Source organism: Macaca mulatta, chromosome 14 (genome assembly GCF_049350105.2).
Source record: "Macaca mulatta isolate MMU2019108-1 chromosome 14, T2T-MMU8v2.0, whole genome shotgun sequence".
NCBI lineage: Eukaryota > Metazoa > Chordata > Mammalia > Primates > Cercopithecidae > Macaca > Macaca mulatta.
In genome coordinates, this window is record NC_133419.1 from 33,269,238 (window position 1) to 33,283,663 (window position 14,426).

General features: G+C 43.5%; 1 long non-coding RNA gene across 1 annotated transcript; it reads left to right on the top strand.

Moving 5' to 3' along the window:
- The first annotated feature begins 10,558 nt into the window (after window positions 1–10,558).
- LOC144334511 (uncharacterized) lies at window positions 10,559–12,684 on the top strand. Its single transcript, XR_013404470.1, has 3 exons — window positions 10,559–10,612; window positions 12,143–12,193; window positions 12,315–12,684. It is a non-coding gene; the product is annotated as an uncharacterized LOC144334511 (long non-coding RNA).
- The last annotated feature ends 1,742 nt before the right edge of the window (window positions 12,685–14,426 follow it).

Below are 14,426 nucleotides of genomic sequence, written 5' to 3' on the forward strand. Positions count from 1 at the left end.
GGTGAGAGCCTTGTCCCCTCTGGGACACCGTCCAGAGATGGAAACCTGCATCCCGACAGACCTCTCCAAGGCCACCTGCTTACTGGTGGAACAACTGAGACTCCAGCTGGGTTTCCGTTGCTTTCACTTCAGTGGTAGTTTGTCCCCCGGGCCAGTCCCCATGAAGCACTCCTGATGTTCAAATCCCTGTGCAGTCCCCTCCCACCCTTCCAAACAATCTGGATTGTACCTGTGACTCACCATAACCAACAGGCTGTGGCAGAAATCACACTGTGCTGGTTCCAGGCTGTAAGAAGGCTTAGCCGATTCCACTTGTATGCTCTCGCAAGCCATGTACTGTGTAAGAAGTCCAGCTACGTCACTGGAGAGAGATCCCTGCAGAGGCCATGGCGGGTGAGGCTCCCGATGGAGAGAGAAACTATGTGGAGGAGTATGGAGGTGCCAGGTGTGAGGGAAGAAGCCATTTTCACAGTCCCAGCCAGTGGAGCCTCCAGATAACTCCAACAGCAGCTGCCATTTGATTGCAACTGCATGAGAGGTCCCCAAGCCAGACCAGCAGAACTGTCCCACTGAGTCCAGTCAACTCACAGAATCATGAGAGACAATAACAAACTATTGTAAGCCATTCAGGCTTGGGGTGGTTTGTTACACAGTGTTAGATGACAGAAGCGCTCCACCTATTACTTTAGCACTCTCTGGCTGGATGGTCCTGATACCCTATGAGACACGGAGGCTGGTTGTCATGGGAACCAGGCTCCCTGCTCTGCTCCTGCTCACAAAGGAGGACTGAGTGAAGGTGGTGCATGTGGGGCAGAAAATAGGTTCTCTGCTGCAACCCAGGAGTCCTGGGTTCTAGGCCTGGCTCTGGCACCAACTAGTTGTGTGACTTGTGCAAAGAAATGTCCTTACTTTAAAAAGATGATAATTCAACTCTTAGGGTGGCTGCCACCTTTTCCTTTCTTTGTATGTGGCAGACGTCATGAATCAATTGTGGTTTTGCTGAGCCTAGACTTGGCTGCAGAATCCTTCTCAACACAGACAGATCTGATCACCTTCTGATCAGAGTTGGCTAATCAGATGAATCCCGTTTGTTACCTCTGGACTAGATGATTTCTAAGTCCCCTTCTAGTACTTTCAAAAAAAAAAATAACTATGGAAAGAATATGGATTTGGAGGAGGGGAAGTCATTTATTAAAACTCCTCATTGGTTTCTCTTTGCTTCAGAAGAAATCTGTGCTCCTTAGAAGGGTCATCAAAACCTTGTGTGATCTGAACACTATCTGTTTCTTCAGCCTCATTTCCCGTGGTTCCCCATCTATACCCTATACCCAGACTCACAAATTTCATGCTCTTATAAGCTTATATGCCTGCTTAACTTGTCAACTCCTTGAGACCAGGGACAAAGTTTTCTTCATTGATATACATCTCTAGCACCCTGCATGTGCCTAGAATCTATTACGACTAATATTGTGAGGTGGGTGACTTACGAATGAATTAAGACCTAGTTAATGACAACCACTTCACATATTAGTCTTTCCCAGGCATCCCAGCAAAGGGTGAATGCCAGCTTTGATAGGTTTGAGCTTTGCAACTAGAGTCCCTCCTGAAACTATGTCCAGGTGGGAGTAACCTAACAGCATCCACTGAGTCTTAGAAAATTCTTGATTAATGTTACCTTAGATCAGGGCCATAAACTCAAATGCCTGCAGGAGCTGGATGGATAAAGTAAAAAAGCAAAGTGGATGCAGCCCTACAAAGGTGCAAGCCCTTCTGGCACTCCTGCTGATGGTTACCACATGGGGTTATGAGTCTCCAAAGTGCCCTCTCTCCCCAGCATCTAGAATAATGCTTGGCATTTAGATGTTTATTGAACATATGAATCAACCTGCCCCCCTTTTCAGAACTGCTGGAAGAGTCAGTGAAAAAAAATGAGAAGTGAGGAGGGAGAGGCAGAGGAAGAGGAGATAGAAACTATATGTTATTGAGGGTCTACTATATGGGCAGTGTGAAAGGAGAGTTTTTACCTGCATTATCTTGCTAAGCCCTTACAGCAAGCGCATGAGCCAGATTTTACAATCTCTGTACAACTAACGAGAGATCTGAAGCTCAGAGAAGTTAAGCATATTGTGTAAGGTCACACAGCTAGGCAGTGGCCGAGCTAGGGTTTAAATTCAGCTCTGTCTGCCTTTATGCTTGTCTCACATTTAGATAGCTCAAAACTGCAATCTTTTATATATTTTACTTAATAATTATTTTGGAAGTCTGTCTTTTTGTTGTTGCTGTTTTTATTGTTGTTTGTTTACAGCTGGTTTTTAAATATCCAACTTAACATAGGCCAGCTGGTCAGAATCACATCTTCTAAAGCTGGACCAGTGGAGGGAAGATGCTTCACACATTAGAAATGGCAATGGTCTTGGAGTGAAAACACGTGGGTACAGCTAGCCTTGATTGGCTGCATGACCCTAGCAAGCAACAGAGTCCGTCAGAGCCTGTTTCCCCATCTATAAAATGAAAACAGTAGTTAAGTGCTCGTATCCTTCTCAGTGCTGCTACAAGGATCCACTGTAGTGGTGCCTGGAGCTGCTCCACACCAGCTGCCAGCACCAACATGTGCATGAGGCTGGCCCAGGAGACTGCAAGGCCCCTAGGAATGGAGGCAGCCCTGGGGGCAGGCCAACAGCCCCAGAAGAAGGCCCAGTGTCTGAATAACGAACGTGTTCTTTAAATGGAGTCGTGGCCCTGTGGAGTGCTGAGAACTCATTTTCCACAGTTCACTATTCTCCTAGTCAATGGAGCTTGACTTGATTATCCTTCCTCCCAGCTTCAGGAGATGTGGGCAACATTGGAGATTTGTTAAAAAAAAAATAGCTAAATAAAATCGTCGTCTCCTCCTTGGCAGTAGTTTCTGTGAGTGTGGGGCTTTCATAGGGTAATTTCATAGGTGGATGTAAATCTGAAAACAGAAAATACACCTGTCATATGTCTACATGTAGGACTGTGAATGTTGTGGATAGAACACTCATACTTGGAGGGGTAAAAACAAAACAAAGCACAGATCCTGAAGACGTAGCCCCCAAACCAGAGTTAACCTCATTGCTGCTTTCACAGTGGCTGACAAACCTATCTCTCTCGTACTCACCCTCTCTGGCCACTGTCAGGCAGACGTTAGTACTGGCGTTTTTATTGTTATATATATATTAGATTGTCTTGAAATGTTTAAAAAAAATAACATTTAAAAATAAATTTATGAAAATGTCCTTTAAAGGTGAAGTTTTCAAATAAAGGAATAATCTATTTTTTCAGCTTCCAAAAGTACACTGTGGACAATTTGTAAAATGCAGAAAATAAAAATTACCCACCATCATCTCACGCAGAAATAACATTTCAAGCATTTTCTTGCCACCTCTTTTAATGTGTCCACATAAATCTACATATAAATGCATGGGCAAAATCGGTTAACACTGGATAGGTGATTTTCTGCATTGCTTTTTTTTTTTTTTTACCTAATACTGCGATGTGAGCATTTTTCTCCCTGTATTGTTGAATAGCTTTTAAAATCATGATTCTTAGTGGTTATGTTATTTCATCAAATGGATGGAAGATGATTTATTTAAATACTTCCTGGTTGTTGGAAATTTAGGTTGAGTTAGAATAACTTTTCAATGAAAGAGAAAAAAAAAAAAACAATGCTAGCTATTTATGAGGCAACAATGATTTCTCAACCTATATGAGCAACCGGTAATGAACGTCAGCAACACCATCTAGCGTGTGATGAAAGTTCCAGAAATGGCAGGAAATGGATGAGGAACTCGTAAGGGATGAAGTGAGTTATTAATGTTTATTATTTATATGGTACAGTAGATATATACAGCACAGGACTGAGTATTTGCTTGTCAGTGACTTACAACCAGTCCACAGTGCTGCAGAGCTTGGACAATGCTGAAATCAAGGCAAGGCATCTTTAGATCAAGGCAGCATCTTTAGAGTACATGGTGAGTCAGCCATTCCTGTTGGAAGGGGCCCTTCTGAACCTTCTCCACACCAGTACATTTCCTTTGCCTTGGAATGACTTTCACTTTCAAGGACAACACCTCTAGTCCCCTGACAACCTCAGGGTATGTGCGTGCGTGTGTGTGTGCACGCAGGCATGGAAAGGAGGAGGGAGCAGAGTGAGGTGAGTACGGATTTCCTTTGTATCTTCCATAGTTTTGCCTCCTGGGATGGCAGCTTTCAATGGCCACGTCCTGATCCTTGTGAATCTGAGAATCCCAACAGACCAGAAAGCCTCTCCTGCTCGTGCACCTGAGACAGGGATTCTTACCTCCAATTTGCAGTTAAGAAAATAGAGTCAAAGAGCAGTACAACAACTTGATCAGGATTTCTCTTTTCAAATGACAAACCAGGACTCCAGCTCAACACCCTAAGTCCCACATCAGTGATGACACCCCAGCTGTCTCCCTAGGACAGCATTTTTGAGTGTCTGTTTTGAGTGCCTTTCAGGCTCTGTTCCCTTTTCCTGTTTACACTTATTTGAAAGTAAAGTTTCTTTGGTAAAGTAGGGAGAGGGAATTTAAGAAAGAAACTCTCTCTCATTCTTAGACCTATAAATGGGGCTTTCCCCAGACTCCCCAGCCATCTCAGTCTCCCTTCCCTGCTTTATTTTTTTTTCTCTAAAGCATACCTCCCATCTAACATGGCATAGATTTTACTTCAAAACCAAAGTATTCCCCCATTAGAAATAAGCTCCCCTAGAAGCAAGTCCTTTCAAAATAGTGCAAAGACTGTAGAATGTAGTAGTAGTAGCCACCATTTTCTGAGTACCTGCTAGGTGTCAACAACTTTGCAAACATTAATTCTAATTATTGGAATATTCTGGTGACAGGTAAGTATTCTTCCTGCACTTTTACAGGTGAGGAAAACAAAAGCTCAGAAGGGTGATAGGATTACTTCACGGTCACAGAGCTCAGATGGCAGCAGAGATGGGATGTGGTCCAAGTCAGCCTGAGTCCGAAGTCATTCCCCTCATCTTGCTCTGCTTTTAGAGGGACAATTGAGGAGGGACAACTGGGTCACTCTGGCATCCAACTAGAGATTTCCTGCCTAGTGTCTAAGTGATGGGGTGGGGATGAGGAGCAAGTCCTGGATCCCAGGACTTCTAGGAAGTTCTTCTAACCCCGACAGGCTTCTCAGACATCATTTTGTCCCAACTGGCAAATCCTTTAGCTTCCTTTTTTTTATTTGTTGATGCCTCGGCTCACTGCAACCTCTGCCCCCTGGGTTCAACCAATACCCCTGCCTCAGCCTCCCAAGTAGCTGGGATTACAGGTACCTGCCACCACACTGGGCTAATTTTTTGTATTTTTAGTAGAGACAGTGTTTCACCATGTTGGCCAGGCTGGTCTTGAACTCCTGACGTCGTGATCCACCTGCCTTGGCCTCCCAAAGTGCTGGGAATTAAAGGATGTGGGTCAATGGGGCATCATAGGAAGGTGAGCATCACAGGCGTGAGCCACTGTGCCCGGCCTAGCTTCCTTCTTTCTCTGAAACAGCTCCTTACCCTTTGAAGGCATAGACTTGGACTCTCTCAGAGAAAGTTGCTTGCAAGTGGGCTTATCTGATTCTGTTCTGGGGGCCAAGAGCCAAAGATCCCTTGGAACATTGGGCAACATCTAAGTCAAATTCACCCACTTCTACACAGCCTCTTGGTTAGAACCAAGCCTGTGATACAAACATATTCCGAAACAGAGACATGGAGAGTCTTTGCAAAACAGTCTAGAGAATCTCAGCTTGCATCATTTCTAGCAGAGGCACTGTCTATGCCCCGTATGCATTAACCCAGAGGCAGGCAGTTAACTGCCGCTTGGGGAACTGAATCCGGAACCATAGCTTTATTCTTTGCCAGCTCCTTTAGTTGTGTAGATAAATGTTTTCAATCCTCCCCCAAACCACCACTATTTTTTAAAATAGCACTTGAGGCTGGGCGCGGTGGTTCACGCCTGTAATCCCAGCACTTCGGGAGGCCAAGGCCGGCGGTTCACAAGGTCAGGAGATCAAGACCAGCCTGGACAACATGAAGAAATGCCATCTCTACCAAAAATACAAAAATTAACACGCGCCTGTAGTCCCAGCTACTGGAGAGGCTGAGGCAGGAGAATCGTTTGAACCTGGGAGGCAGAGGTTGCAGTGAGCTGAGATTGCATCACTGTACTCCAGTCTGGGCGGCAGAGAGAAACTCTGTCTCAAAAAAATAATAAAATAAAATAGCACTTGAAGGTGTTAATCAAACAAAACCTTACCTGGCAACTGAGTTTGTAATTCAAACAAGATGGGGATACTTGCGGAGGTGGAAGTCTCCCTCTAACAGGCCAGCCCAGCCTTTTTCTCTCTTTCCACTCCAGGCCTGTCTTCTTCTGACCAGATCCCCAGGAACTGCTGGAAAATCACTACTCTAGATCGTCCGAGCCAGGATAAGATGCCTGCTAAAAGCCTGAAAGCAGCACAATGTCACCCCACAAGTCCCCATCTCCATTATAGGTAGGAGATGGAACCATTGAAAAAGGTATTCAGGTAAATTCAGGGTAGACAGTAGTTGTGACTCTGCAAAAGCCATATTTAAGCCAACATAGTCCCTTGTGTCTCGGACTGTCAGAAGCTACTACTGGCAGAAGCAACTTTACTGGATCACCAACATGGGCCAGGAGAGCACAAGAAGGAGGACTATTACCTGGATTTGGAATTGCTGGCTTTTCAATGCCATGGCCCTCATTTCTCTACTCTATCTTGCTATGAACTTCAAAATGTTTATACCAATTCAGAGCAAATAAAATCTTGGATTAAATTTTATAATTTATATAGCTGATTTTGTTCATTCATTGATTCTGCAAATAGAGAGCCTATAATGTGCCGAGCTCTGTTCCAGACACTGGAAAAATAGTAGTGAACAAGACATGAAAATCATGAACATTTTATAGCTCAGTCCTAGTTTTGACAATTACAAACAATATTTTTCTCTGGGAAATGGGGGGCATATATCACCCCATTCCTTCTCCCATATGAATGCCCAAAAGCTGACCTTTCCTCTTGGAAGGAGACTTCTTATTCAGAACTTCTTCATGCCATCAGAATGGTTATTTTAAACTGCTCTTTTTAAAAAGCATATATTCAGATTTGCTGTGCCACTTAGAACACAAATTTAAAACAGCTTATGATCAAATGGCATTTTTTAATTTGTCTTGATTCATGTGAAAGTAATTTGAATACACATTAGTATTCTGGAAACTGATCATTAACACTTTTTAACTGATTTTGTAAACACATTTTGCTTCCAAAATAAACATAAACAGGAAAGGAGAACGCTCAGTGTAGCTGAAGCATGAAGACACACACCCATTAAAGGGTAAAGGCAGAATCCCCAGCGTAAAATGGGGAAGGCATTTGAGAGTCATTTCATCATCAACTTGCTTCATGAAAAATCTGCAAGAAAAATGTGAATAATTTCATATTTGCCTGGTGGGGGAATTTTAAGCTCCAGAGTTGTTTGTGTCTATCACGGATCATTGCAAATAATTAAGATGGGTTGGGAGGTGGGGACAGATAAACGTTTGATAAGGCAGGAGGGGAACTACATGTGGCAGGAATGAGCAAAGTGGCTGGGCTGCCTTCATGCTTAGCCAGAGCAGGAGATTTGGAGATACATGAAATTGGAAAGGTTTTGTGGTCCAACTCTCCTCCAGTCAATGCCTGGATCCCTACATTCACTGGGGTGCTGCCCAGCCTCCACTTGGATCCCTCCAACTCACCTTCCTATGATGCCCCATTGACCCACATCCTTTAATTCCCAGGAATCTGGCATTCAAATATGCACCTTCCAAATAAGCAAAAAATAATTGCATATTTACTGATTTAATAGGAATCTAATTCGTAAGCCCCCAGTAACACTCTTGTATCCCCTTTTCCTTCTCTTGGTCACCTCATATTCCATACTCTCTTGGCTTCCTTCTCTAAACTCTCCCTAAATGCCTCCAACCTACTTTAACTCCAGAACCTCTGGTGCTTCTCTGCCCCTCGTTTGCTAAAGTACAAAGAACCCTGGAGTCCTCCTAGAGGATAGGAGAGGAAAAGGAACTCCTTAAATAAGGCCAGGCCATTCATTCTATCAAGCTTGTTATATGGAATTGCAAGATGAATTAGTATAGCTTCCAAACGACAGAGCACACATGATTCAGGAACACAGATTTGGGAGTCAGCATACTTGGGTTTCAGCCCCAGTCCTGTCACTGGGTAAGATCCTTATCTTTCTGAACTTCTCTTTTCTTATCTGCATAATAGTGTGAATGATGTTTACTTTAGGCAGTTGCTATACAGGTGAGGTATACATCCAGCATTTGACGCAGTATGATCATTAAGTGGATGGCGGACCTATTCTTAACATTCCATCTTTCCTCTAAATGTCCAGCATATCCTAGTGCCAGAAATCTTCTGAGCTTCTCCTTCCTCAGTATTAATCCAGCTCAACAAACGTCACCTGAGCACCTATCCTTGCTGGGAATTGTGTGGGAGCTGCAGATTAGGTGACAAAGACAAAGTCCCTATTTCTGAGAAGCACTGACAATTACTTGTGACTTTGTACAGAATTAGTGGAATAAAACCAAAGAACTAAAGTTTACATCAACAGAATAACAGGAAGATAATCTGCCTCAAGATGAGCCCCGTTGTTCTGCATCTCATTGCTTGAGTTTGGTGACTTAAAAGAAAAGGTCCTCTGTTACTGCTTAGCTATAGGTGGGTCCCTGTTGAAACCTCAGTTTCCTCATCTGTGAAGTTGGGATTGTTTAACTTGCCTTGCCCGTACCTCTAAGCCTTGGTGGGGAAAGAAATAGGAGAGTGAACATGATTTAGAACTGTACTGTGCCATAAAAGTTTGCTGCTATTGTTAGTCCCAATTAGAGTGAGCCACCTTGCATCTCCAAATTCTCTTCCAGCCTACCTTGACATGCTAGAGAAGTAAAGCCCCATGATGCCCCAAACGCAGGAATACTCCACTGGTCCCCTGTGATGGTTAATATTGAGTGTCAATTTGATTGGAATGAAGGATGCAAAGTATTGTTCCTGGGCGTGTCTGTGAGGGTGTTGCCAAAGGAGATTAACATTTGAATCAGTGGACTGGGAGAGACAGACCTACCCTCAGTCCGGGTGGGCACCATCTAACCAGCTGCCTGTACAGCCAGAATAAAAGCAGGCAGGAGAACATGGAAAGACAAACTGGCGAAGTCTTCTGGCCTCCATCTTTCTCCTGTGCTGGATGCTTCCTGCCCTTGAGTATCAGACTCCAAGTTCTTCCACTTTTGGACTCTTGGACTTACACCAGTGATTTGCCAAGGACTTTTGGGCCTCCAGCCATAGACTGAAGCCTGCACTATTGGCTTCCCTACTTTTGAGGTTTTGGGACTCTGACTGGCATCCTGGTTCCTCAGCTTGCAGATAGCCTATTGTGGGACTTTACCTTGTAATCGTGTGAGTCAATTCTCCTAATAAATTATATACCTTAGTTCTGTCCCTCTAGAGAAGGCTGACTAATACATCCCCCAACACCTATGTTGTCCCTACTCTAATGAGCTCGACACTACTGTCAGCCGTCTGCCTGCAAGAGTCAGGACTCTTTGGTTTTGAGTGACATAAACACAACTCAAACTGTCTTGAGGGGAAAAGAAAAGGAATACATTGACTTGTGACATCTAAGAAAGGGCTATGCAGAGCATTCATGAGACACAGGGCTGCTCAGAATACAAAGCCTTCTTTCGGGAAATGCTCCTTCAAGCCACATCGTTTCTGGAAAGGACTATCAATCATACGTTACTTCTCTCTGGCCAAGATGATTAGTCCAAGTTGGACATTGTGGCTGATGCTAATGGTGCCTTTCTAACCTGCACACTTGGCAGGCTGAAAGTGCCGTGGAGTTAACTAATGGTCCCTGAGCAACCACCTACCAATGAGGGCAGGAGTTGATGCATAAATGCTCCAGCATCTTACTCCTCAATGCGTGCATATTGGGGCTGGGACTTGGAACAAAATTTAAGAGAACACCAAAAAAACTCAGTGACCAAGAATATGTCTGAAAAATCAAAATTAATGCAAAAATTCAGTGTGTATAAAATACTAGAAGTTTAAATAAAATCAGTACTGATATTTCTGATTTTTTCCTTTTGCCTCATGCTCTAGTATGGCTCAGCTGGGCATTTGTGTGTTTCTTTTAACCGCTTGTTTACAAGTTCAGTAGAAAACAGAAGTGGAAGCAGCCTTGAACAGAGGCTCAGATGTCTTCCTTGTCAGGCTTCTAACTGGGTCAACCTGAGTGCTGCTCCAGCTCAGCGTACTATGCCCGGTAAGTGCTGCCCAGAGCTCCTTGGGAGGGGCGAGGCAAGAGACATGTGAGCACAGTCTGAGGACGTATGGGCAGTTTATTCTTTGATGTCCTTGGAAGAGTGGTCATAATTTGCGTGATATAAGCCAACAACCAAGACAGATAAGCCTCAGGAGAGCTAAGGTCATTTCAACTAACAAATCACTTGCTCCATAATGGAGAAAGCAAACTGCAGATCCATACACAAACATGGTAAGTTCCTGGTAAAAGATTTTAAGTCAGTTCTCTCTCCGCCTGTCCTTTACATCTCTCTCTTTCTCTCTGTCCTTTACATCTGGGGGAACCTTTGCCAGGTAACTGAATGACACAAAGCAGCATCTAGGAGAATGGCTTCTTTCTTAAGCATGCCCAATCTGAGGAGATTACCTAGAGATGAGTGCTTCTTTTGTGGGGAGAATTTGATCCATGTGCCATTATAAACCAGGCTTGGGGGAAGCCAAGCCCACAATCAGAATGTAATTGAAGTATGTTACCTATAATAGGTTCAGATGTTTGTGATCTTCAGCACTTTATGAATTCTGCAGCAGATGGGCGAGGGCCAGGAAGCAGGCAAGAACAGACTGGGTTAGGCAGGCTGGCACTCTGACAAGGGCAGCCACAGCTGTGGTTCGGGTGTTATTCAGCACGCCCACCCACTGCACCAGCAGCCTGCCTTCTCCAGCTCACGGCCACGGCCGCCTTAATGAAGAGTGGAGGTAAGCATGAATCCTGGCTTTCCAGGGATCACAACATTTGAGAAACCCAGAAGAATCAACATGATGGAAATGGTGCCAAGTTCTTTTGCCTCTTGCTTTTTGACAAAAAGAGAAAGAAGGAAGGAGAGAGGAGAGAGTGAACCTGCTAATAAAATGCACATCTAAACACTTTCCATTTTTCCTGGGCTTTTCATTTCTTTCCTCAAAATTTCTGTGCTGGAAGAGGGAAAGCAGAGTAAGCACTGATAAAAGAACACTGAATGGGATACAAGAATTTAGGTGGGCCTGTGTAGTGGACAGGATGCTGTAGGTGCAGTTTCAAATCCTTGCCCTGTTCTTACCCCATTGTGTAACCTTGGGTCAGTTCTTTTTATTTATACTTTCATTTTTATTTTTTTGAGACAGAGTCTCACTTTGTCACCCAGGCTGGACTGCAGTGGTGGGATCTCAGCCCACTGCAATCTCTGCCTCCTGGGTTCAAGAGGTTCTCGTGCCTCAGCCACCTGAGTAGCTGGGATTACAGGCGCGGGCCACTGCGCCCTGCTAAGTTTTGTATTTTTTGTAGAGATGGGATTTCACCATGTTGCCCAGGGTGGTCTCAAACTCCTGGCCTCAAGTGATCTGCCTGTCTCAGCATCCCAAAGTGCTGGGATTTACAGGCATGAGCCACTGTTCCCTACCTTTGTTTAAAAATTTATTTTGTGGCAGTCTCGCTCTGCCACCTGGGCTGGAGCTCAGTCGTGCAATCATGGTTCACTGCAACCTTGACCTTCCAGGCTCAAGTGACTCTCCCACCTCAGTCTCCCAAATAGCTGGGACTATAGGCACAGGCTACCATACCTGGCTGATTTTTTGTTTGTTTTTTAGTAGAAATGGGTTCTCTCTATGTTGCCCAGGCTGGTCTCGAACTCCTCGGCTCAAGCAGTTCTCCCACCTTGGCCTCCCAAAGTGCTAGGATTACAGGCATGAGCCACCTGGACTGGGCCAGTTCTTAACCTGCCCCACTCTCTGTTTTCTTATCTTTCAGATAACCAAAATATAACACCTGTCTCACAAGCCCTTTGCTTCATGAAATAAGGTAACACATCAGTAGCTAATATTTATTGAGCGCTTATTATGGGTCAGTTTTTATGTATCAATTCTTTTAAATCCTCTTACCAACCCTGTATGTTAGGTCCTGTCATTATTCTCACTTATAGATAAGAAAACAGAAGACAGAGAATGTGAACAGTTTGCCCAAGAATCTAGCCAAGAGGTGGTGGACCTAGATGGAACAATGCCAGCTCTAAAGCACACGCTTGGAACTACTGACTCCTAAAAGTTGCCGGGTCCTTACCTACAATTCCAAACTCCAGAAAGCTATGAAAACCACAAGTGCTTCTCACTTATTTAACAGCAGACTTGGATTTGACCTGAATTATTCAGCAGCAAAAACTCTTCTGAACTGACTTGAGGTTACTTCTAGTTTTTATTTGTCCCACTTGATATAAATATTCATACATTTTCACAGCCAAATGTATCAGTTTGCTTGTTTGATCATGAGGTTCTTACCTAATTGCTGCTGGGAAACTAAATAAGATATTATTTATAAAATTTGGACGTCCTGAATTCTGAAACCCCTCTGGCTCCAATCGTTTCTCTGTGGCTTTGTGGACCTCTGCTTTCTTTCCGGAGTGGACTCTCAACAGGAGTTTGATGACATCAAGGTTGCTTTACAATACACAAATGCAATTAGTTTATCTGTTTCTAAATGTATTTGTTTGGGCAGTCATTTAACAGATACTTATAGCATGCCTGCTGTGTACTAAGTCCCATTTTAGGTGCTGTAAGCAGAGTGAGCCAAATACACGTTTTCCTGGCCCACATAAAGCTTATAGTCAAAGAGAGATAATAATAGGGGAAAATAAAAGGACAACATATTTTCACAATAGGGTGCTATGAACCAGAGTGGATAAGGATGCCCTGCATTATCCTATGTCTCTAGGACATACAACAGAAAATAGTATAACCTTTAATAATGGAGAAATAAAAGAATTTGGGAGAAAAAACCACAACCCATAATTATTCTAAGAGAGTAGGAAACTGTGTGCCTTGAAATATTGAAGTAATTATCAGGTTAAATTTCTATGATCCCTGCAATTTCTATGAAACCTAGAAATGTTGGTAGCGTAGGCCTGGCATATCTCTTAAAGCAAAATTATACTTCTTTTTCATTCAGACTAAAAGGTCATAATTAAAGATATAATGAAGCTAAGTGAGTAATGGGATCTGCAATTCACTGGGGAAGTGCAGGATGCATGAAGGCCTCCTCCTGTCCCTGAATGGGGGTCACCAAGTCAGATGGCCTTGGGAGTGCCACAGAGCCTAGAACTCTCAAATAGGAGAATACAAAGTTGTCACCAAGGGCAACAGGAAGTGGCCCCTGAAAAAATTAGGCCAGAGGAGAAGCTTTGGAGTTTATTTTCTCCAAGGTTTTTTAGCACTATTTTTTGTGAATATTAAAGAAACATGTACTTATAGTAAAATATTTGGAAAGCTTTTGTTTAAAAAATAATTTTGGCCAGGTGCGGTAGCTCACGCCTGTGATCCCAACACTTTGTGAGGCAGAGGCAGGCGAATTGCTTGAGCCCAGGAGTTCAAGACCAGTCTGAGCAATGTGGCAAAACCCCGTTTCTACAAAAAATACAAAATTTAACTTGGCATGGTGGTGCATGCCTGTAGACCCAGCTATTTGGGAGGCTGAGGTGGGAGGATTACTTGAGCCTGGGAGGTCAAGGTTGCAGTGAGCCATGATTGTGCCACTGTACTCCAGCCTGGGTGACAGAGCGAGGCCCTGTCTTGAAAAAACAAAACCAAAAAGTCCTGAGAGGTATGAAGAACGTCACCTATACTCATCTCACTATTCCTCAGGCAACCACTGTTAGTATTTTAATATATTTCCTTCTAGATTTTTCTATGTGCTTTTCTTCACAGTTAAAATTTGCCTCTATCTAGTACTTAGTATCCTACTTTTTTTCACTTAAAATGATAGCAATAGCAATTCATTGACCACGTGCTATGTCCTTTGTTTAAATCCTTAAAAGATCTTTTAAGATTTATTCCACAGTTGTCAATTGCTTGACATTTCTGTCTTTCAGTTTCCTGTCTGTAAAATGGAGCATTAATAGGGCCTATGGTGCCGGGTTGTTGTGAGGATCTTGAGTTAATACATCTAAAGCACTTGGAACAGTGCCTGGCATATATGGTAGATACTTGATAGTGTTACCTATTATTATTATCCCTTTTTGCAAATGAGGAAACCAAGGCACAGA